Below are 26,120 nucleotides of genomic sequence, written 5' to 3' on the forward strand. Positions count from 1 at the left end.
TCCCGTTCTTCCACAGCCATGAGTGTTTGTGACTCAGATGAGCAGTAGGGATCGGTGTGTCCTGCCGAGCTGCCAGGGAGAGCCAAGCCAGTACCCCAAGTTCTCCCTGCAGGCATTTCACTACAAAGCCTAGTTTTGACTTGCGCATTTTATATGACTTTTGCACACACCCTCCCTGGCCCCTGTTCACAGTTTTCAAGTTATCTGGAGGACAAACCTCAAAAGGTGTGCAGTAGAGAAATAATTTTAAAGGGTGGCAGCCCTATTTCATCATATTTTGTGGTCCCTTCTCCCTTTGGAAAGTCAAGTCTAAATTATCACAGCTAAAACATTTTATTATCTTGTACAAACTCATCAGGGACCTTGGCTGAACTATGGCAGATAGGAAAAAAAGAAAAAAGACAACGACCAAAACCAGAGGACAAGTTAAAAGGAGAGGGAACTGTTGGAAGAGGCATGAAGCCCCCCAAAGCCACCTTGGGAAATGAGAAGCAGACAAAGCAAGCAGGGACAGTGTGGGTGTCTGCATTTGTACATGGGGATGATGTAGCTACCTGAAATTTTCTGGCTATTCAACACAAAATGAGGGCAGGCCAAATGACCAGGCTGAGCAGAGATGCAGAGCAGCTTGCTCCAAGTAGAGATGAAAGCCCAGCTTCTTCTTGTAATCACCAATCTTGCTAATAATGGATTTAAATGGTTTAAATAACTATACATTCAATAAGGTCAGGAGGGCAAGGACAGTTGTGTTTTGATTGTTTTGAACTATATACAGCTTTGCATTTTTGTTCCTGTTTTAAATTAAAAAGTAGCAGTCTTTTGCCCAGAGCTGGCATTGTCTAAGGATATAAGCAGGGCAAGGAGCACAGAGAGGACCATCTTTTTTATTAGTCCATTGACAAAGAAAACACAATTCAGACACCAAAATCTGCAGACATTAAATCTTCACAAAGCAAAGACCATTGCTCTTTAAATACATAAACACATAAATTTACATGTATGCACACACACAAGAACTTCCTATCTTGCTTTAAAATGTGAAATAATTTTTCAAGCCTGCTCTGCCAGTGACAAATACAGCTCATCTTTTCTTTGCTTAGGGAAAGAAAATCACAGCTGAGAAAAATAGACTATGGAAAGACTCCAGCAGCAGAAGACACAGCTCTTACCTACTGCGATTACAGAAAAGTGCTCGCTCTTATTCTGTGCCTCGCTCCTCTCTCCCATTCTTTTCATCCACCTTAAGAATAATTTCAGGCTTTAAGCAAACAGGGTCATTTGAGGGATTTTATGCTCGCAGCTAAAGCCTCCTCTCCCCTCCCTTAGGGGAAAGTAAAAAAATAAAAATGAAGCAGCAACAAAAGAGAAGTAAGTTTGCAGTTCTTCAGCGCTCCCTTTCTCCCTTTCCTAATGCAAATTCAGAGCAGTTCCTGTTGAGACTGTAAACACCCACACAACTTTCCAGGTGGGGAAAAACCAACCGTACATCAGAAGAGACAGAAGAGCAATTTCTTTGCCCTTTCTCTGCTAAGTGGCTGGATATAAAATCTGTTGCTGCCTTGTGGACAAACACACCCGGAGCCTTCAGGAGAAAAGAAAAATGTTTTGGGAGGATTTGATGGCTGTCTTATCTTTCCTTGTACACTGAACAGTCTGCATAACCTAATAGCATTAGCTTACTAACAGATGTATTAATAAGTATGGGGGGGAGGGATGGGGAGGGCAGAAAAAAGCTACTAAAACATATTCCACCTACACATCTTGCTACTAATCACAAACTCAGGTAGAAAGCAAATTACTTCTACCAGACCAGGAGAAAAAGAAAAAAAAGGGAAAAAAAAAAAAAAGAGAGAAGGGGGAAAAGCACCTATATTCATTTCCTTCTGGAAACCATCATATATAAAAAAATTACGTGATACTACTAGCTGCCTTTATCAATCCATGAGAAGGGAAAGTAAAAAAAAAATAAAAATCAATCAAGAACTATCACAACATCTTCTCACAGTTAGTAATTTAAGAGTGATAAACATAATGCTGGCCTCAGACAACAAGAAGGATTAGATTTAGCTGTAAAACAAGAAGTGCAGTTAACAGTTGCTGTTGGGTCTAGTGTTAGGATTAGAAAGCACTGTTAATCACAAGAAATGCAAAAAGATTAAGAGGTGATGGTTGCTAGTAAGGTTTTTAAGACCATGTAAGTGCTGAAATTCATTCTGGGATTAAAATTCCTCAAGGGGAAAAAAAAAAAAAAGACAGATCATAAACACAGAAGCCAGTTTCACTTGCACTGTCCACAACCCATTCCTAAGGGCTACAAGAAATAAAAAGAGTGGAAAAGAGAAATATATGCCTTGGTTTACACTGATGGGTCCTAGGAGAGCTTTAGTGAGGAGAAGTAAGCCTTTGTATTCTGGTACCTAGAAATTAACTACTGCAATCTAAAAGCTATTAGAATAGTGGGTTTGGGTGAAGAGATTTTGCTTACCAAAAACCTGCCTGCTGGAGTCATGGCTTTTAAAGGCACTGCAGCAGGAATGATGATGGCATTTAGTATCTGCATCCTTTCAGTAGAAAGAATTAGACAACACCTTTACTTCCTGGTTAGTTTCCAGTTGGTTTAGATTCACAAAAATGATCTATTTATCTTCTAAATCAAGAAGATAAGTAGAAGAAGAAGGTATCAAGAAAAAGTAAAGCTCTCCATTTAAAATACTTATTCTGGAGTATGTAAAAGAATCTACTCCAGGGGAAAAAAAAAAAAATAAAAAAAAAAAAAAAGGAAAATTATCAGCTTCCAAAAACCTCAAAATAAATACTATCTTTGAAAAAAAAACCAACAATCAAATGTGAATTTTGGATGGAAATTTTCACTCAACCAGTGCATCATGTAGTCAGATTCCCTAGCTCGCTTATGTCAGAGCATTCTCCTCCAGCAACCACTGTCTCCCCTGGCCACCACCATCCCAAACTGCACAGTCCACAGTACATCTCCAGGAGAACACGGACCTCTGCAAAGCCCATCAGCTTCCCCATAGGCCCGATGGACAGCCAACACTTGTTTAGTGGTGAGGCCACCCAAAACTTGCCTATCCCAAATGCATCCAATGACACAGAATACAATTCAAGTGCCAGCATGCGATTTCATGAGTACTGGCTCTGCTCAGCTGCAGTTCCTCCTGGGTCTGCAAGGAGCAAAATGTTGATTCAGACCAGTCTCTTTCCACTCCTCAATTTACCTTCTGTGAAGCTGGACCTTGCCATTCACAGGTTGCGGAATGGTGCAGAGTAAGACCATTTCATCATTTTTTAGCACACCTTTCAGTCAAGTGCTCCTGGTGCATCTGTCTGGATTTTCAGACTCTGTAAGACTACTTTTCCCTTCTGTTTCCCCAAAATGAATATTTTTTCCAGATGCCTGTAACAGAAGCAGAAATAACCATCTTCCAAGAGTTATAAAACAGTCATATTAAATAATAGAGGTGAAAGCACTGCCTATGATTTCTGCAAAAGTCTTTTCAGTAGAACGGATAAATTTATTCACTGCATTATGGAACAGTTTGAGAAAACAAGATCATACAATGTACACTGTCTCTATTTAAATTGTTTCATTTCTATTCATGAGTGCTCTGATTAGATACACTGAAAATATCATCAGTAAGAAATAAATAATTCTGCCAAATTAATAGTTGTTGATTTCTTTTACCTGAAAACGTAAGTAGCATCTCATTCACACTAGATAAAGCTGCTGTAATTTGGATGCATCGATCTTGTTGGTTCAAGTCTACACAGCACACTGAGACAGGTATTCATCTACATTTTCTTAATATTCAACACCTTCTTTCAAAATGCTGAGTTATTTAGCAAGTTAGCATGGGCCAGTATATGCTTTGCTTGGAGACATTTAGTAGCCAACTAGAAGGGTTTTTTTTCCTGTCATTTTTTTCCCTAAATAAGGGGTTGAGAGAAATAAATTAATTACAATATAGAAAATTATTTAGAAATGGTATTTTGGAGAATACAGGTAAACTTTCTGTATGAGGCAACAAATTAACAAATACTCTTTACTTAGTAACATCTCTCTGCCTCAGAAAGGAAGTGGCCAGAAGAAACCATCACTAACAGCATTAGATGATGGGAGCAACTAAACAACCCAAAATCAAGGGCTTTCCAGTACCTCCCTCCCTGTAAAGTATTTCACTGGAAAAGCACAAAAAGGATGGATTTGTGAAAATGGAGCAGAAGACAGAAAGATCAGACTAATATTTTATTTCAAATAAAAGACTAAAACCACAGAGCTAATACATGGCTTAGATGTTGCAGAACGATGACTGCAGTATGTCTGCTCAGGGCATCAACATCTGAGAAAAAACCCACTACATTTTTGAGGAATTTATCCAGTTTGACTCAAAAATGAATTCTTCTTCTAAAAATCAAATATAATCACTGTAACATTAAAAAAAAAAATAGAAATGCACAGTTGAGTATCTTAAGAGCACGCTGTCTGCAAAGCAGCCAAGTGATACACCTCAGAGAGCTCCTGTTAGCTACTGCAGGCAAGATAAATCAAGAAAATGCTGAGATGAGGTGCAATTTGACAGTTAGCAGAACAGCAGTAATTTGATGAAGAAAAAAAATCTGACAAAATCTCAGTTCACAGCAACAGATTTTGGAAGCCTATTTGCACATAAATTGGAAAAAAACAATTCTTGCATTAGAAACTGATGAAGATGAAACAATATACCCTAAATCCTAATATATTTGAAATTATTTTCTTTGATTCAAAGCTGATAATCCTGTAACAGGCAGTAACTAAACAGGAACTTACCAGACTGCTCTGCATGTTGAAGAGACTGCAGAGTCAGATCCTGATCTAGGGCCATTCAACTATCAGAATAACTGGATTTACTGCTACATGCACCTTTGTTTTTGCCATTTGAAAGCATCTACAGCACAGAGAACATTCATCTGTGTTTTAAGCATTAGCAGCATAAATATCCCCTTGTGTACCGTAGACTTCACCACTTTTGGCTTCCCATAAATCAAGCATACAACCAATCATCTTTTTTTATGTTGGACGTTAATGGCAACTCTATTATTCAAACCCAGGCTGTGTTGAGTTGCCTTTCACGGGGCTGTGAAGCAGCTCACAAGCAGGCTCACAACTGAGCAAGGGAACATTCAAATCCAGCCATCGCCTTCCCACTACAATCCCACCCCCACCAGAAATGTGGTATTCTGCATTTTTCAGTTTCTCTCATCTATGTAAAAGGGTTTTTTAAAAAACTCCTATAAAGCGGGGGGGGGAGGGGGGGGGGAATTAGCCTTTTGTGCTCTTCAAGAGCTGCCTCTGTGTCCCCATAAACATTCCGATTAAATTTTGTCTCTCACGTACTTGTAAGCAGAGATGCTGTTCTTTACTACATTAAAATTAGACACAATAGATTGAGAGATGACTTTTTGTGTAATTATGTCAAACTCTTCTCCAAACACACAAAGGGATTTTATAGATTGTCTTTTTTCTGCTTACCTCTGGATTTTTATGCTCAGCACGAAACGCAGTAAAAGTGAACGATACCCTCCCTGTGTTTATAGTGCCCACCAAGAAACATTTCAAAACCAAATAAAACAACTTCGTTATGATTTAAGCAACACAAACAGTTCTCCCAAAGGGTTGTTTGGTTTTTTTTCCTCTCCTTTTCCCCTCATCTTTCAGTTCATGAGGATGGGGAACGTGAAAACTAAATGGATTTATGTTTAAATAATTCATCTTTTCAGGCATATCAAACCAAGTATTAAAGTTCATCCATGGGACTGGCCAGATTTAGCTGATCATAGTGGTATTTTAAACAGCATTCTGGAGAGGTAGTGACAAAAGGTTGTGAGGAAATGCTGAGCAGCTGTGTTGATAGAGCTGTTCTGAAACAACACGTGTTGAAACTCTACCTATTCTTACTGAAAACAGCTGATGGGGAGACATTACCCACCATCCCAAACTGCTGCCGCTACATTTGGAAGACTCATGCCCACAACAAGAGATGCTCTGTCAGCAGGACAAGCTCTGGCAAATCCTGGGAAGATTACAAGAATTACGAAGGCTGAGGATTGTTATCCTGACAAGTGGTAGGAAAACATGTGGCAACAAACATCTTTAGGAACACAAGTCCCACAGGGTAGACATCCACACTAGCTGAGCTGATCCTACAAGCCAAGTTGCCTTCAACTAAGATCCCATGAGGACTGGGAAGTGCTCATAGTAACTCTCCTTCTCTTGGAGGAATGGAGGAAAATAGAGAGTTTTGTGTATATTTTTAAACATCCTAAGAAGTACAAAAAATGGATTTGCTCTTGCAGGAAGTCTTACAAACTTCCTCTGTAACCTTTACTACACTTGCACTAAAATCACATTTATTGTGCTAAACCACACCAAATTCTTGCAGCTAAACGGGGGAAAAAAAAACCCAACAAACAAAACATCTAGGCACCAGCATCTTTTCTTTTTTTACTCCCTAGAAAGCCAGAATCTAAACCTTTCCATTCTTAATAGTAACTGTTTGCTTTAGTAACACATGCAGTCTCTCTCCTGCATGTGGATATCAACGTGAAAGATGAAGAGTCTGCAAAAGTGGATCAGGAAAATAGGTCCTTTAGACAACGAAGATCTGTCCCACTGATTTACACCAAAAACTTCGTGTTATCCAAACTGAACTAGAAAAAGCAGCAAAGAAATATATTTATAATAATAAATATACAAACAGAACTGACAACAATTTTAGCAACGCTTCTTTGCCTGTGTAGGAAATGGTTGGTTGAAATGAAGAAATGATTTTGCTGTGGGGAAATTTGAAGCAGGTTAGTAACGTGCCAGAGAGTCATTTTTGCAGTCAGGTTTGTATCTTTAAATTCAGTGAAGTGTAGATATATTGCAACAAAATCAGAGAAAACCACTGGAAGGATGTGCTGGAAGTCGATTAAAGGAAGGATTAAAGGAAAAACAAACACAGAAAATGCCAGTATTCTTGGATTTCCAGTGCAATCCTCACTGATTTATTCCAAATTAGTTTCTGTTTCCAGTCTAAACTCACATGGATTGTAATACTACAACCTAAATCACACAGAAACAAGATTTGGTAAAGAGTTAAGTTTTGCAGAATGTGTTTTGGATGAGTTTCACTAGAAATAGCTCGAAATACCTTTAAGAAGTATCATCCTCGTAACATGCTTACTCTTGAGAGGAAATTTTGAGCCCTTCAGCAGAAAGCAATCTCACTGCAAGCAGAACTTTAATGGCTTTGAGCTACAGTTTATGCAGTGGGAGCCCTCTTTAAATCAAGTATGTTTAAAAGTGTCCTTGTTCTAAGTTGCATGTACTGGACATCCCATCATAAATTTATGTCCTCATGCTTTGCAGATTCCATGTACCCACATAAGCTCTCTGAGATATACAGACTCTTCCACGTGGCTCATCTTCCGCATAAGGTGGAAAAATTAAGTGCCTCATAGATCTTGTGTGTGGAAGCCATTCTAAAAATCTGCAATATTTTCTGTCTACATCATATGCATAAAATACATGTATGATGAGAAAATGTGTGTTAATTGATTCTGACAAAGAACCACCACACTATAGTCCATCATCATATCAAAATGCTTACAGTAATGCCTACTGGATTACAAGTTCTGACCTCTGGTGATATGGAAAACTGTATTAATTTCCTTCCTTCATAAAGAAAATAAAAATGGTGACAGCAAGTTCTAAAACTTTAAACCTGAGATGGTTATTACTCTAGCCCAGCTGACAGTGTTAGTTGTGGACAAGCGCTTCCAGAGGAAGTGGAACATAAAAACAAAGTTGCTGTGACCTTAACCATAATCCTGTTTGCATATTACATTTTCCTACAATAACAAGGCAAAGTTCCTTGTGTTCTGGTCAGAAAAAGTCATCTTCCAGTAAAAGCACACTGTGATCAATAACATTTTCTTCATATATAATATTATCTCTCACTGAAACACTCTTTCACTTGGCATTTCAGGCTGCCGAGTAGGGGAAATTCATGACAAAACTCAAGATGGTAAATGAGATACTGCAAATTAATTCCATCCAAGAACAATCTTTTTGTTCATGAACGATTTGACAAGCCTGTTTTGTCTGACTTCAGCAGAAGCTTTCTCAGCTTTCAAATATACATGAAACAGAAGAATCTGCTCCACTACCATACCAATCGTCACTTTAGCCTGCATAATTTTGTGTTCACATACATTATTGTTTCCAGAACCAACCTGCAGACCAGAATTGCTGGGGCGTACTTTAAATATTAGTTTAGAAATTAGACTTAGAAATCTGCAATATTAGTTGTGAAATCCTATTTTCAAGTCACAGCCCAGAGCGTGGCAGAGTGCGGGAATCCTGCATTTTTGAAGCCGTTTTTGCCACCAAGTTGCCTGCAATCTGATCCTGAAAAGGCCCGAGTGATGAAAATGCCAGCTAAAGGATCTCAATTTGGAACCGGCAAAGTTCAAAGACAGCTTTGTCACAATGAGCATTATAGTAAAGTACTCTATCCACAAGTCTGAAATTACTTTTGCTATGATTAGTAGTAGCTTTATTCCCCCCTCAGAGCTCAAGTCCTTCTGCAGGCTCAGACAGTGACCTGGTGACACACACAGCAAGAAGCAGAGCTCATGCTCCTCGCTTTCCACATGAAAGCCCATCATCATGTTAGCAACAGGAGCTGTAGATGCATTACTGCAAGTCACTGGTGTGCAGGCTGGTCCAGAAAAGCATGATTCTGCAAACAAGGCTTCAGTACAAGCAGGTTTACTTACACACACCTCATCTTAGGTGCAGAATCACTGCTGTATTAATATTTCAGTATAAGGAATAAGGGGCAGGCAGTTGTTGAATATTCATGCTGTAGCAATGCTCTCTGTATGAATTCTCTAGCAGGAACATGCAAAGGCTGTGCCCATACCCTGAAGAGTTCACTATCCAATACCCCAATTAAAGAGATACTTTAGTAGGTACTCTGCTTTAGGCTCACAGAGCAGGCTCATCAACTAACTGTATTCCTACAGTGAAGGATGTGCTCCATTTCTTTACTTAATCAAGACTCGTGTTGAAAACAACATAAAAGGAATGGGAGAAAATGGATGAAAATTTAATTTTACATCTGCAAATCCCAAGGCCTCATGAGATCAGAAACATGTAAAGGGTCAAACAACTCATCCACCTAAGAAGTCATTCATAAAAGATAAATACCCTTTTTAATTGTGGAGGAAATGCATGGAGGGGAGTTGCACAGTACTCTGCTGATAGAATAAATCCAAGAACTTATTTGTGAGAGAGAAGGGGCACATACAAGATTGGTCCCATTGATAAGCAGGAGCACAGATGACATTACAAGCAATATGGATTGGAAGGACAAAATAATCAGGGTTTTGAAGGATGGGACAAAGCTTGCGGGGTTTTTTTACTTCTGTTTGTGTTGTTTTTTTTAAACAAAATAAATTAGGCAACAAGTCTTCATGTAAATGAGCACTTATAAAGCAGACTTTCTAGGTGAATAATTTCTTTTACGATTAATAAAATTTGCAGTCTGAGTAACAACATTCTGATGACTTTTTGCCATTTGCAATTATTGCTCATCCCGGCACCAAAACCTCATTATTATTATTAAAGCTGACAAAAAAAATACTTAACTGCTTCTATAAAAGGACTTAATTTTTAAAGGAATCTCAAGTTTCTCAGCTTTGTTTCTACTTTGAATCTTGAATGTGAAAAATGAGGCCATCCTAGGGACCCTTGTGTAGGTCTGCATTGATTTCCAACAAGTAATTTGGATAAAAGCATCTAATTTGTACAGTAACATGACATTACAAAAGTATACTTCTCTGGTTTAAAAGCAACCTACAAGAGTATGGAGATAAGATAATCCTGTGTAACTATAAGCAGGTAGTTTATCCTATAAACATACTTTTTTTATATAGCAGTTTTCTGCCAAGGAACTGAAAGCATTTAACAGTTACCATAGGACTCACAGCACTCTCACCAATAAGAGTATATAATCTCCATTTTAACAGCTTGGAAGCTGAGGCACAAGCACAGCTGTGACAGAGATATCAACAGGAACCATATCCATCTCAGAGCTCTGAGAGTAAATCCAGGTGCACTTGACATGTGTTGTCTATAGGCAGAAAGGAAGATGGGTATTTTTGTGTTCATGCCTATAAAGATGTTAGTATGAACATTGCCTGTGCCTCACTCCATCCTTGCTCCCTGATGTAGCAGCAAAATGAGAGCAGTGTTAAAAGACAAAAAACAAACAAAAAACAAAACCACAAGTGCTGTTAAACGGACTCAAAATCACACACACACAAAAACAGTGCCTGATGCATAGGTGCTCGACAGAAGCTTTTTATAAACAGATCTGAGCTCTTTATAAACACAGATCTCCATTTAGTCATGATTTAGTGGATGGTTAAAGGTCTGGAGCACACGAGACAGGCTCTTCCTGAGGCACCCAGTAAAAGAAGCAACAGGTGCAAGCTGCAACAAGGGAAAATCTGCTAACATGTAAGGAAGAAGAAGTCCGAGTGTCTGGGTAACCAGCAGAACAGCTGCCTGGGGAGGCTGCAGAGCTTCCATCCCCAGGGGTATTAAAGGACTTGCATGGACACGGGCACAGCCCCAAACAACCTGCCATTGCAGTTCTGCCTCTCCAGATGGCCTGCTTTGAGCAGGAGATTGGAAGAGGTGGCTTCCCAATGTCCTTCCCAAATGGAACTTTTCTATGAATATTACACCAAAGACAAGTGACATTATTCTTTGGTTTCTCTGCTGCATCCCAAAGCTTATTACAAATTCATCCAAAAAACGTGACCCTGGACTTCTGTGACTAACTTTTTCTACTTCATTCCACTTACTCCTTCTCCTGAAAAGGATTACATTGAACAAACCAAAAATCCTTGCTCTCAAGTCACCTAAAAACTACAAAAATGAAAAGCAAAATGCAATCATTGTGTTCATGCTCCTAAACACATGTGGTCATTTGAGGTCTCGCTTTGAGTTTACATACCTTCCTGACCCTCTCTCCTCCTAAGAAATGTTCCAGAAAGCAATCAGTCAGAGAGACCCACAGTTATGAAAGTAACTGCATCACAGAAATAGCTCTTAACTTCTTCTTCATTTCAAATTCCTCCCTGTACCTGCACTTTTCATAGGAGGTGCCACATATGGTGAAAACTAATTCAATTTGAACCAGAAAAACCTGGGGCTAAGTACCTCCTCAGCTGGAATACAAAAACTGCAGCCACGCGCGATTGTCAAGGTACACAGGGCTACAGTCAACATGCATCAACATTTCTTATATTCCTTCAGAAAAACTAAGTGAGTTAAAAGGCCTTTTAAGGGGAACAGCTGAGCTAGGAATATCCAAAAACAGGTAAGACAGGCAAGTATGCAACTCCTGTGTGCAACCCATTCCCAGAAGGAGACTAAGTCCATCCTGGAATTCAAGCCCCTTTCAAACAACAACTCGCACACAACAGAAGCCTTCATGAAGAAGCCTAGAAACAACTGGCTTCTGATTTCCAAACTATGTTATCTTCCTTCTTTTGTAGCAACCAGATCACAGCCGTGGTCACAGAAACATCCACGGGCACACCATGACCTAACAGAATAACTTTGCAATAATTTGATACTCAGCCCAAGACTATCCTCAGCATTTCATGCTGATGAAAGTAGGTGACACTGCAACTTCTCACAGGCTGGACTTGTTATGACTTTCCCCACCACTGAAGGTGAATTAAACTGTCACTCATCACTGTATGGGTTGCTCTGGCACAACTACTTTATGAGTTGGACAACTCTTCTCTGTATTAAAAACTGAACAGTTTGTTGCATGTTAAAAGTCTTCATCCTCCTTTCTGTGTGTTTTCTTTTCCTTTCCTCTTCTCTTTTTTCTGCTCAACTACTTTTCCCCTGACTCAGTATATTTAACCCTCTCTGCTATACAATGTTATCTTTTGCTCTCCTCCTCAGTAGCTAAAAACCAATAAACTTGCCTATGAGCTCCAGCCACCCCAGCCAAACAATTAATTATGATCTGAGCACTGAATCACTGATGTGCTCTCTTGGTTCTTTCCCTAAGGCCACTTGCAGGTGAAGTAGGCAGCAAAGCTTGTGCGAGCACAGGGTCATGTCTCCCTTCCCAAGTACCATCTGATCAGTGTGTCAGTGTAAGGCTAGGAGTGTATTCCTGAGTGTCCATTCTCTGATCTATCTCCCAACACATATGCTCTATTAATATATAGGAAAAACATTTATGTTACTCATTGTGAGGGCTACTAAAAAATCAGATTGGGAGAATGTTCCATTTAACTACAATTACAGTTGTTAGCATCTGCAATGTGCAGCATTACACATGCAGGGACAAACATAAAGAAAGAATATAAAATAAAAGCCTTATTCATAATTCAGACTCAATTTCCAGCAAGTTTCATATATATATATTATTATACACACTACTTATGACTCTGTACTAGCAGCACAGAAAAAAGGATTAAATACACACTTGTACACACCCAAGCATACACATAATTTCCTGTTTTACCACGGACATACTAATGATAGGAATTGAAAAGGGTTTTTTAATTGTCAAAGGTACCCTGAAAGCTTTAAGATAGCTGCTCAGCAAAATATGCCCATTTCCCAGAGTGAAAGACTTGGGAAAAGGCTTTCACTGTTTCAAAAGTGAAGTTCAAATTCATTTATGGGAAGAAGCTGCCAGAAATGTTACAATCAAGATGCACTGGGGATCCTGAGGTGTTCAATAGGGAAACCTGGGAAGGAACAGCAAAAACTGGAAGTAAGGATTGCACAGCAGTCTGTGAGAAAGATTAAACAGATTAAAAATAGGGGAAAGAAAAATAGGACTTGGTAGTCTTGGCAGACAGCAAGTAAAACTTGAGCCAGCAAACATGCCCTTGCAACAAAGGCCAAGTGCATCCACCCTGGACTGCAACAGCAGCAGCACAGCCAGCAGGTGCAGAGAAGCTTCCCCTTCATGCAGGACTTGTGAGCCCTCCCGAACAAGAAGGCTTTGACATACTGGAGCAAGTCCAGTGGAGGATGTCAGTGGCTGGAACACAGGTTCCTGCAGACCTCACTGTGTTTTCCACATCCCCAAAGGAAAGGTGCAGAGAAGACAGCGTGAGCCTATTCTTGGAAGGGTGCAGAGGTATGACCAGAAGAAAGAAGGTACAACAACAGAAACTTAGATTATAGATGAGGAAAATATCTTTCATGAGGTGGTAAAACATGGAAACAGGGGGCCAGCAAAGTTTTGGAGTCTGCATCTTCAGATATAATTCAAAATGCAACCGGACATAGTCCGGTGTAACCTGCTCTAGGTGACCTTGTTCTGAGCAGGAGGTTGGACTAGATGATCTTCACAGGTGCCTTCCAGCCTGAATTATCTCACAAATCTACATCTCTGTCTGGGAGAAGCCAGAAAGCTGGTCAAAGGTGGCCAAGAGGACAAGAAGGCTATCAAATCGCTTCAAGGGCCAGGATTAGCTCCATGAAGAAAAAATAGAGAGGACTGCAAATACAAGCTAGGAAAGGGGTGAGGCAAGAAAAATAGCAGGTTGAAAGAGAAGGTGGAAGCAGAGGAATAAGACAGATGAAGGGGCAAATAAAACAAATCTGTATCCACTAAATTACACTGTCCTCCAGCAACTGGGAGGTAAACAAATCCAACAAGAGTCATTCAACAATGAAGTCAAGTATTTAAGTTTGTAATCTGATGTCCACAGTAAAACTGGTTAAGAGAGAGAATCAGTTCTCTCTTTCCCTTCTCCTTGCCCCCAAGAAACCAAGTAACCTTTAATCTCCCTTCTCCAAACATTTATAATCAATCTGGCAAACTTCACAGATACTTGTAACTATGTTAACGTTATGAGCAACATTTCACTTGTAATACAAAAATACATGCACCTCGGTCAGCTTTAAAGTCAAAATGTTCACTACATCCAACAAAATATCCTTCAGCTTTTTTACAATTTTATAAGATACGGGCCTATGTGTCTAAATACATACAAACTTTGCTCCCTCTTGGAGCTACATCACCAAATTTAAATATTCCTGATCAGGTTTACCACATTAGCATTCATCCTACTGCATTATATTTCTATTGTAACACATATGCTCAGTTGTACATGCTGACATGGGGACTTGCTGCAGTCACTTAAAGGGAAAGCACAGCCCAAACTACCTTCACGTAAGCAAATCGAGAGTCCACAAAAGACAAACAAACAACAAAAAGAACAGGTCTGCACACTTACCCTGTGATATCCAGAATCTGTATCAAAACCAGCCAGACAGCAAACCCTCGCATCTAGCAGGGGGTTTCAGAGAAGCCAGATTACCTAGAAAGAGTTGAGAAGACTTATTTTAATACATGGAGTCACATATGCTTAATACGAATAGGCTTCAAATGAGCTGTTAACACAAGAGAAAAACAAATTGCTGCACAATGGGAGATGTTACGTGCCACCATGATCAGTGTGAGGAACGTAGTCCCCTGAAGGTGACAGAAATTTGCTACGAAGCACAGAGAGACAGATGCTGGTAGATACTTAGGGTTTAGCAAAGAACATCTAATACCCAAGATCACATGGTGTTAACCCTCTAATCAAGGATGCAGAGGAGATCAGAAGGAGCACAATATTTTGCTTAATTAGTTGCTATCAAAGAGAGGAAGAGTTCAAGGACTTGCAAAAACAAGACAATTCGAGATTTTTTAAAAGTTTAATAGTGTTCTAGAGTCTTTGGTAGCACAGGGTTTGCCTGTGAAATAAAAATAATCTCTAGCAATACATTTAAAGAAATAGATCTCATTTTAATGCCAAGAGTAGAATGGCTATTCATTAAAGTAAAGCAGTTTTATACCTATGTTCTCCATCTCAGATGTAATATATATTGAAGAAATCTTTATGACAGGAAGTGGCACGTAATCCTGCAAGACTGAACTCCTGTCATTATCTGCAAATCAATACATTTATTTTTTTTAAGTGGATATAACAATATCTATTGATTTCATGTTTTCAGCACTGGAGTTTCACTTTCTACAAAGAAGATTGTTACAATGACAAGAGAGCTGCATACAAACAATTGAGTTGATACAAACTAATCTGAAGTTTACAGTGCACTTCCCTTGCGCCCATTACCTCAGCTTAAGCTTTTTTCATTTTATATAAACTTCATGTTTTGTGTAATTATAATAACTTTGAGACAGTAGAGCAACACTTTGCTAATCCTACCTGCAAGCTATAGAAAGTTTGCCATGCAAAACATCTCCTTGGAAGCTAACTCCCTGTCCAGCTGCGGTGTAACTACAAGGTATTTGTATGATTTTTTGCTACATTTATAAACAGCCTGACCAAGCAATTTCCCTTCTGAAAGCCTAAAATCACCTCAGCACTGAAGAGGTTAGAGTCCAAAGAGGTGTGGTGATAAGGAGGATGGTAAAGGAACAGGAAACAGAAGCACGTGGAAGAACTAAATTATTTATCCAAGGTCACTTAGTGGATCAGTCAAGAAATGAGCTCCATTATGTCACACTCTGTTCCTTTAAGAGAGTTTAATAAACTCAGAGCTGGCTACAAGGCAAGACAGACCATCACTTGCAGGAAGAAAAACACAAACAAACAAAAAGATCAGAACACTATAAAAAAAAGTTTAAAAGGATGAGATCAGGGCCAGCTGACATCCCAGTATTAAACTCATAAAGCAAACATAACAGTTACAATTTTTAGACCTTACTTCATGCAGAAAAGCCAGAGCCCTGCCTAACCACCAGCCAGCTGCAGGTGAGCTTCTTGCAAACATAAAGCAAGATGATACAAGGAAGAAGCACACAAAAGGCCTGGAGAAGGCGCAGATATGTAAACATCCTCTCCACGTTATCCCACATCATTCCTGTCCTCTCTGTCACACAGAGATCCACCCTCTCCTTAACCTGCTTTCTTTACAGGGTTAGACTCATTTTGGAGTTAAGGCATTTCAAACAGCTGATCTACTTATGTAGATATTTTAATGATTCTCGAACATGTAGTTGAGACATTTCAACTGAGCATTCTGACTTTCATGACATGACTAAAGAATTCAGCATGGACCACCTGAAAAAGCTCAAAAGAAAACAGAATCTGTTTGGGTTTGATTTTTTGTTTGTCAGAAAGAGTGCTGTTTTCATGAAGCAGTTTATGGATAAGGAAGAAAAAACTCAAGGGAGTAATTTCTCCTTTACATAGTGACTCATCATATCATAGCTACTCCACCATCTCCAAGAGCAACACTGGGCCAATGCTGCTCTAGAAGATCTCCTTAGGGAAACATCTACTTTTCAAAGCCATCTCAGGACTCCTGTTTCAAGACTTCACAGAATAGCAAAGCCTTTGACAGTAGTAAAAAAATAAAACAGGTTTCTGATAGGAAAGAAGCTTGAGAAGCCGAAGACAGTTTTACACGAAGGAAACCTTCTTCTTTCCCACCTCAATAATGAAAGATATGAGTATTTACAAAGTGTATTGCAGGCTCTAGACAGCAGTGCCGTAGGGAAAGGCAAAGGAGACCTTGCAGCTGGATATGGAACATCTGAACAAAAAAGGAAAAAAGAGGCAAGAAAAGCAATGATCTGTTCCCATGATAATGGTAGACAAAGATGGGCTTAAGTTTGCTTGCTCCTGGACATGCAGACCTGAAGACGAGTCAGAATTATCACTTGGGGGGGCACAATGACAGAATTAATGTTCTTTGCCGTTTAACATATTGCACTTTAAATTATTAACTCATATTTGGGTGGGTTTTTCTTCCCCCGCTTTAGAAAATCTTGGCTGTTTCTAGGAAAAGAAATTTAATCTTACCAAAACTTCACTGCAGTTGTCACCGAGGGGGAGCAAAGCGAGCAGCACCTGCCAGGTGGTTATGAAGCATTAAAATAAAATACTGAAACTGGCAGAGGCAGAAGCACAGCAAAGAGCTTTAAACATCAAAACCAAGAGCTGCCATCTCTCATCACAGTGTACTTATCTGTAAAGGTAAAGCCTCAATTCCCTGTATCAATACTTATGAAGTTGAAGGTACATTACAGAATCTGACAGCATCAGCCTCATCTCTCCTTTGTGAGTCTCAGGTCACAGATCCTATGCTGTACCCAAGATTCTAAATTCTACTTGAATTGACCTGATGGAAACCAAGATGCTTTAGATATTGCACCTCAATTGCATCTAGTATAAAGTTTCATGAAGCTGGAAGCTCATACTTCAGGATAAAAATAACAGGAGACCAGCCAAAAAATGATGTAAGAAACTGGCATCAGCTTACTCACCTCATCAACATCTTCATGAAGGGATGGACTAATCAGAAGAGTCTTTGGCTTAAAAGACCTGGTCACTGAGAAGCAGGTCTGGATCTTTTGGAGAAAACAGCTCTATCAATTGGATTCCCTCGAACTTCAGCAGTTCTGGGTCAAAGTAGAGTTGCCCTGCCCCAGCAAACAGTGAGATACACTGACAGCACCAGCAGCTAATGGAAAGCTCACCATGCTTCAGCTTTAGTAGTAAATTGGAAAAAAGGTTCCCAAAAGGCAAGAAAGGATGGGGGAGAGGTGATTTTGTACGTCAAGTTGAAACCACAATACTCTTATGCATCAAGCCACTTCCAGAGCTTCTCCATTACAGATGAAGTTTCCAAGGGCAATACAGCAGATGAGCTCATCCATCAAGAGCTGCACAGGGTGAGAGAAGCATATGCAGATTTAAACAGCATCCTCCTGACCCAAAGTAAGGTGAGGAACAGGCAGCAACATTTGGTAACTCAGCACAGCAATAAGGGGTTGTTCCAGAGCCCCCAACAGCCTGCAGCAGAGGCACACTACAGGGACCTCAGTGAAGATGCAACGCACTAGGCAGCACCTGTCCACAATGTCTCACTTGTATTTGGAAAGGAAGAAGGATAAAGCCCAGGACACGGAAACAGTTACTGCAGGTTAATTTAATCAGGAAAAGTTTGATACAAAAATATTCCATAAAAGCCTGCATGTGCAGACAAACTATAAATCAAGTGTGAAGCACAAAGTGCTTAAAAAATGCCGTTTACAAGCTGCTTTGCACTGCAAACATGACCTCCCCTATGTCAGGTACTGCAGCTTGGGGCAGGAACTGAAGAAAGAGAATGTAACATTTAAAAAGAACAGCCCAAAGCAAACCAGAAGGAAAAAAAAAAAAGAAAAGAAAAGAAAAAAAAATACTCCAATATGAGGTGTAACAGGGTATCTGACTAACCAAAATCAGTCAAGCCTGCAAGCTTAGGACAATCCGGAGCTCTCAGTGCTGCACAGGTTAGGGATGACTAGTGTGCTGTCCCAGTTATCTTTAGTGTATTTAGGTTGGGACTATTTCAGCTCTACAAGAAAAATCTATTTTCTGGTGAGACCTGTTGTTCTAACATTGGCAGAAACCAAGCAAATGGTCTAGAAAGGGAGTTATGCAGGGATCCCACAAGAAGCTACACAAGCTCAGAAGTTGGGCAAAGCTACAGCCAAGAGCTACAGGCTCGGACAGAAAAAAACAAAATGCAGGTCTGGAAGTGAAGGATACATCCCTTCTCCCAGCCCTACTTTATAAGAAGAGTCTGCTCAGAAGGCTACAGTGTATGTTGATTCTAATCTATTATTTGGTACAGAATTTAGAGATGTCTCTTTTCCCCAACTGATAACCAGCAAACTATTAATTTGCAGGCAATAATGTTGCAAGGTCTGCAGACCCCAGACCATTTGCAAGCCAAAAGGATTCTGAAATGCTTGGAAAAAGCCCAGCAATGCTGTCAGTCCAAAAGAATTTAAGCTGCAGCAACCAAGGCTAAGGAATCACCCAAGAAAAATGACCAGAGAGGAGGATGTCTAAAGTGTAAGTTATTTATATCAATCAACAAATGAGAGCATCACTGGATGTACTATCTAACAGCTCTGGGTTTTATAATTGCTGGATTCCTGAGACTACTTGGTATGTTTTACTCATAATGTTTCTTGCAGTCACACTCATCTCTCTGAGTGAAAGCAGGCTGGGAACTATTAACACCTCTTCATCAAAGATTCAGACAGACTGACAGTAACCCTGAGGTTATTCTGTATAATACTTCTGAAAAAGTCCCACAAATTCATGTACTGGCCTGTGCTTCAAAGAGATAAGCTGGGGAAAAGGAAAGGGAGACTAATTTTAGCTCAGTACCCCCGTTTCATTGCACTGACAAATTAACTCCTATGACACTGCATAACTCTGGAGAAAACATTCATGGTTTAGAACTGACTGTTCAGTTTGTATGCCTGCATGGATAATCACTTCTTTAAAAGGAAGTATACCTCAATAATATTCATAGGAAGCTTTAGAAGAGCTTGGCAAACATTCCTGACAAAACAAAAAACGCCAACAGAAGGATTACTCATAAAATGCTACATCAACAACTCTTTTGACAGGCATCTGGATTGTGCTGCTCTTTAAAAGGGAAAAACAAAGATGTCACTTCGAATTTTAAATGGAAACAGTGAAATATGCCATTAAAAGTATCAGATCATAAACAAAGCTATTTTTGCAAACTCAAGTGTAATGAACAATGATGACAAAGTTTGTCAAGACACTTTACAGATACTCTATTTTTTTAAAAAACAGCTTTTAAAACACTGCAAGATGTACAGATAACAAGTTAGTAACAAGCTTACAGACCTAGAGAATCAGACATCCAGCATTAATACTCTATTAAGTCTCCTAGTTTTCTTCAAATGGCCTTTAGCTGATGCTGCTCTAAATGAAGTTAAAGCATAAACATCTGCCCAACTAAACAGAACTCCAGAAGAAAACATAGATAGGCACTTTAGGAGCTCATCCTCAAATAATGTATTTCACTATCCTTCCCTTAAACCACGTTAACACACAGAATTGCATTATCCAGACATTAATTTCTGTGGTATTCTGCAGCAAGCCTCACAAACAGATGACTGATCATGCAAATAGGAATTTCTTACTCATTTTAAGTTGATTTAATTTTTATTTTGTGGGAGAAGCTCAAGGAAAGCTACTGAGATGTGTGGGGTTCAAAAGAGATATGTAAAATATTCACACGCCACAAGAGACAGCTGAAAAGACAGCTTGTTCCAATGAATGCAGAGTTCTAATGAATCTGCAATATTCAGTTCAAAATTCTTTACCCGAATAGTGAGGTTTCTTTGAAGACAAATACATACAGCCTAGTAAAAGAGGTAGAGTTCCTTATAGTGGAGTCAGCTTCTTCACAATTCACTGAAGTCCACTGGCTTTGCTGGAGAGTCAATAAAGGAAACAGGCTCAAAGTACACCAGCTCAGAGGTCTTTTATTCCTTTATTGAAAAGCAAAGACTAGCAGAGGTATCTTCTTCCAAAATGGTTTGAAGGCATCAGGAGTAAAAGGCTGAGAAATTTTAGGACAGCTTGCCTATCATATCTTCCCAACTTCATTGCTTCACCAAAGCAGCTGGAGAGAGTAGCATTCAAAGCACTGAAGCATCTGACACTGAAAATGCCTTAATTTCTTTAACATCATCAAGTCACCTTCTGCAGCTCAAGGCCTTCCCCAGATTTTTGTCCAAAAATTCAATGGAAAAAAGTAGAAACAGAACAAAGCCAGTTGGTCTGCCATTTGCAGATCATTTTTAAAAGAAAGCCCGACTCTCCTAGTAAGACTCTCTGGGACAATCAGGGAGTCAGGTAACAAAATCAACTGCAGCTGATGTGAAGACAGCCACATCATGCTTCTTGTGGAGTGGGAGGAATGCTACCAGGCAGCTGGAGAGCAGCAAGAGAGCAACAGGCTGCTGCAAAAGAGCCAGGGCAGCGGCCAAGTAACTACCTGGCTCTTAGCAGAGTTTTCTGTGTCCAGCCTTGCACAATGCAAAGACAGACTGAGCAGAGTACAGGAGCTGCACTCGGTTCATGATGTACCAGGAACAGCAGGGATGAAGGGAAAAACCTAAAAGCTCATTCTGTTGGGTCTGATGCTGCAAAATGGTAAGGGAGAGTACAGTCTCATTAGCTTGGAAAGAACAGCCTGTGCTCAAAAGGGCAACAGAAACCATTTCCCTTAAGATGGTAACTTAACACTGCCATACCCCAGGAGAAGGGAACATTCTTATGCAGTATTTAGGTACAAAGTAGTCTGAAAGACTAAAATATAGCCAAGGTGATAAAACTGCTACGGTGTGGTATGGCCAGCAACATACTGCATCCCAAAAAGGTTTCCAAAACTGTGAATGCATACCTAGAGGAGTTACTCTTTGGGCATACAGGGATTGACAGAAGTCACTTCTGATTCCCCAGATACTGTCTCCATTTTCTCTCAGACTCATTTTGGACTGAGAAGTTGACCACAGCAGGGGAATCCTAATGTCTCCACAGGGACCAACACACTCTTTACTCACTAGATAATCCTAGCAGTCCCTTTCTTACATTAGTCTGATTCTCTTGCATGTATTAACTCACAGGACTCAGTTTCTTGCCTTATTCAGGAAGAAAAGAAAATAAAAATCATGCCATGATTAGCAGATTCCTAGTGATGCCTTGGGGGTGTTGGTGAAAGGTTTTAGTGATTAATTATTCCTGTTGTCAAAATCTATTACAAATTTTCTTGGCTTTTATTTCTAGACAATGAATCTTGTTACATTTTTGTTCAACACACTGAAGACTTTTCCTTTCTTCAAATTTCCCCAAGTAGAAAAGCTAATAAATTCTTTCCTTCTCTTGGTTTAGGGTAATGAATGACTGCAAGAAATCCCAGTGGCTTAAAGGAAGGTCTTTCCACCCCTTAGCCACCATCATCACTCTTTTACTCTATCTCATCAGCCTCCTTGAGGTGCTGACAAAACTGAACACTATATTCTGAGAGTGTTTGCAGTGTGGTCAGACCTAGATTTAGCACAGACTCCCTGAAGTTCTCCTGCAGATGTACACAGGGATTGCTGACACAGGCAATGCACAGCTATGTCCTACAAGCTCATGTTCCCCTGGTGTCAACTTAGGGGTGGAATAACAGCCCTCTCTCCTCCTCTCCACTGACTGCAGAGGGAGCCTAGGACAACCACTTTAGAGTAGGACACCAAAGTGTAAATGGTTGAAGTTGGCCCAGCTCAATTCACATCCCTCACACATGCCAAATGAATTACTTTGTTCTAGTTTCTTAATCAGAATGGTGTCACCAAGTCAAAAGCCTTGTAGAGGCCATAAATATCAAACTTGCAATCATTAAAAACACTTAATAGATACCAGGTCAGCTTGACAGGATCTATTTTCTAAAATATCAGGTTGATTGGCATTAATTATATTTCTCTTACTCAATCCTTTACCAGCTGTCCAATTTATTATATCCCAAATCAATATTAGAATGACAAGACTCAAAACCTTCCACCTTTGAGGTACAGATCTTGGCCACTTTTCCAAAACAACAAACCAAATTTCCAAATCCAACTGCCAGTAGAGCACTGGCATAACAGAGCTCTCTTTCCCCCTCACAACTACAACACTAAAAAAAGATCTGTAGCATAATTTGTCATGCCCAAAGAAACAGCAGAATAAACAAATCAGTTACAAAAGATCCCTTTCAGAAGAAAGCAAGTGAAGACAGAAGCGGAAGTGTGGGAGGTGAGCAGGTTACAGTCAATCAAAACTTTTGATTCCATGAGAATAATTAGAAAAAGCAATTCCTTCACAGCAAGAATTTATTCTCCTGATGCAAATTCTTGATTTTAGCACACGTGACTATCACAGAATTCATTCAATTGCATGAGGAGATCATGCTGTTGAAATTGAGATGCTAGATTTAATTTAAGAATTAGGTTGTATAAGAACACAGGGTTTAGGCTCTATACATATGGTGCTGACAAACCTTCATCAGTGGGCAGCCTTAGAGCTGACCTTCCCCAAGAAGAGTCAGCACTGCTTGCAAGTCGTTCACATGCCTACATGAATAAGTGGAAGGAAAGCATTTTCCTACAGGATTCATATTTTCCTGGCAATCACGTACTGTAAGCTGCATGCCTGGGAGGTGACATATCAGTGCTACCTCCAGCTTTCTCAATAAGCTTGGTAGACAGCTTCCACACAACTACATTGAATGAGGCATTACAGCAACTCATTTAACATAATGAAGTTGCTACCATCTTCATGATGCAGAGACATGAATGCTCCAGCTGAAGAACTGCAGTGCTTTCCCTGACACACTTATTTGCAGCTCTGACTAAAACACGTGCAAGTTCAGCAGGTACAGAGACAGAGAGCTTGCCTGTGTCTTAACAAACCAGCACCAGCACAGTTAGGAAGGTATTTATTTTTTAAAAGTCTGTTAGTACCCATGGAGAAGACCACAGTTATTTGTCTGACAGCCCCAGGCAGTGTCCTGCAGCTTGCAAAGGCTTTGAATAAGACTATCACACCGCCACTTCTTAGCATAGAGAACATGCCTGATGATAAAATGTATGATGATCGTGCTACAGCACCAGGGATACTGCTGTTTACTTACTCAGTTTTTTCCTCATGGCCTAACAGTGATGTCAGGATTAGTACAAAAGCCCTCTCCACAGCTCCAGCTCTCTGGTGACGTACTTTGCAGGAGCAAGCTCCATCTCACCTAACACCTTCATTCAAACTCTCCTCACTCAAGTGTTCTCTCTCCTGGTCCTCATTTGTCATATGCATAATTCAGAGACTCCCAAAACAGTGACTGCCTTCTTGTGATTAGCCTAGACAACTGTCTGCTCCTAGGCCACTTTCATAAGCTACACAACCCAAATGCCATGCTACAGGCACATACTACGCAGGGGAAGCTTTATCCAAACTGTTGTGCTTCTTCAATGACTCAAATTGAGAGATGTGGAAAATAATGAAATTTTGTAACAGTCCAGTAAAATTCAACTGAAGATGCCCATGCACCAAAGAACTTCAAATATGTTGGTCTTGCATGACTCACCAAATGGAGAAATCAAGTTACCATTATAAAAGAAAATGCTTATTGTCTCACATTTAAGCAATTCCTCCCTACTTTGCATCAAATCCCACGGGGTGTCTCATCACATTAGTTACTAATTCCTGACTGCATTACTGCAATTCTTCTGGAATTGTGGGCATGACCTAACACCCAACAGGAAAACTGCCATTTATCTTGTATCTGTCATGCACGGAGGTTACAATTAGGCTTGGGGCCCTCACTGAGGTGCAGTTCCTTTGAGCACCCCTGACCTTCAGAGAAAAGCATTACTGTTCCAATTTCCAGAACTGCAACTGAAAAAAAAATGCTGTTTTAATAAAAACATCAGGAATAGCACAGGTTTTCAATCTGCAGCTCAGTCTATACAGATTTCTGTTCAGCACTAAACACAACTCACCTGTTTCTTTGGCCTCTTTTTCCCACACTGCAACACTGCCCCAGAATTAATTCTTGTGATTGAAAGGGTAACCTCACAATGAGAATACTGTGGCCATGGGTTATTAATGAGAGTCCTGATCAAGTGCACATTCAGTTCAAGTCATTTCCTAAAAAGTTATCCTCCTATAGGCTATATAAATACATAATACATCTACATTAACCTGTGTGACACTGAAGCAGCCTTTACAGCAATCTGGCCCACTTTATCTCCAAAGTAGACTCTTATACCTCATTTGAGTGAGCACATATTTTAAATAATGATGAGGCTCCAATTTCCACATTTTCATGGATGCAGTGTCAAATTTACTTGTAATATGATCATCTACTATCTGTCAGTACTGAGCAAACTAGGTGAGAAAATAATGGTTAGTAGTTTATTATCTGAAATCCTAATGAAAATTAGCATGAGGTAAGTGGAGATTTTGTAAACAAAAATGTTACTTGTTGATTGCAAATGCAGGATGCTTTGACTTAAGTTATTTCTAACATAAGATCAGAAGTCATTGGGTTTTTGTTTGCTCAAAATAAGTTAATTTCCTCCACCATTCAATTTTTAAAAAACTGGAACATTTAATCCACTCCTGTGATACCCACAGCAGATCTCTTTAGGGCAAAACTTATACCAGTGTCAGAGAGAAAGAAGAGGAAATGTTGTCACCAACTCATGGGAGAGGTACTGAAGCTGGAAGTTTCACTCATTTGATGCTGACTTTATGGCTTCCATGTGGACCAGACACCCGATAAATTAACAGAAGAGCTGGAAGCCTGGCACATCTCCTTGTTCATTTTCTCATCTCCAGCCTATGAACCAAGGAGAGCACAACCCAGTTAGACTTACTCCCCCAAGATTTTCCTACCTTTTAAAGCAAAGAAGCTTTTTCTACTTGAAGGAAAATAAAATAAAAATAAAAATCAGCATTTATTTGTGTGTTTACCTGAGGATTAGCAATACAACCAGCTTACAGACAAGTACAGTGCTCAATATAGCAGCAGCCTGGTCTGAAACTAGGTGAAAAAATACCTGGTGTGAAGGATGTCATCTTTTCATAACTTGTTTAGTGTCTTATCCCTTCTTCACTTACCCAAATGATATTCAGGTGTGTTAAATCACTCCTGTGGCAAGAGGACATGCTATGAACCATTGCCATGTCTCGCCAAGCCTGTTTTGATAGCACAACACAAGGTTTGGGCAGTAGATGCCTTCAGTGCCACTGCTGAAAGAAGTGCTGGAAAAGCTGCTGTGAGCCAAAACTGAGCTGAGATTTGCTTCACCAGATCCACCCAAAGCTTGTGCTGGCCAATGGAAAGAGGATGTAGAATCAACACCGAGAGGAAGGACAGATTTTCTGTTGAAAATACTCATTATGGTAGTGCAAACAGTATCTGAATACACCCACATGGTCCTTTCTTTGGTTTGCTCACAACATACTCAAGGGTCTGTGTGTGTCAGGGGGGGAAGTAACCAAAAAGAACTAGGTAGCAAATGGAAACACTGTACCGTGGAGATTATATGAAATTTTAATGAAATTTCGTTTGTCAGACCCATTAAAATGATCTTTTGATTTATGGAAGAAATACTTTTCTTTTTAGCAACTACAGATGAAATAGTTTTGATGTCCACTAA

General features: G+C 39.8%; 1 protein-coding gene across 4 annotated transcripts in view; it reads right to left on the minus strand.

Moving 5' to 3' along the window:
* The window catches only part of KLHL29 (kelch like family member 29), a 391,974-nt gene that overhangs the window by 312,219 nt on the left and 53,635 nt on the right, over window positions 1–26,120 (minus strand). For all 4 annotated transcript variants that reach the window (XM_051615176.1, XM_051615178.1, XM_051615175.1 and 1 more), the window contains exon 2: window positions 14,338–14,421. The gene's annotated coding sequence lies outside the window, so the exon portion shown is untranslated. The remainder of the gene's footprint in view (window positions 1–14,337; window positions 14,422–26,120) is intronic.

The sequence above is a fragment of the Apus apus genome, chromosome 3, assembly GCF_020740795.1.
Source record: "Apus apus isolate bApuApu2 chromosome 3, bApuApu2.pri.cur, whole genome shotgun sequence".
NCBI classification, from domain to species: domain Eukaryota; kingdom Metazoa; phylum Chordata; class Aves; order Apodiformes; family Apodidae; genus Apus; species Apus apus.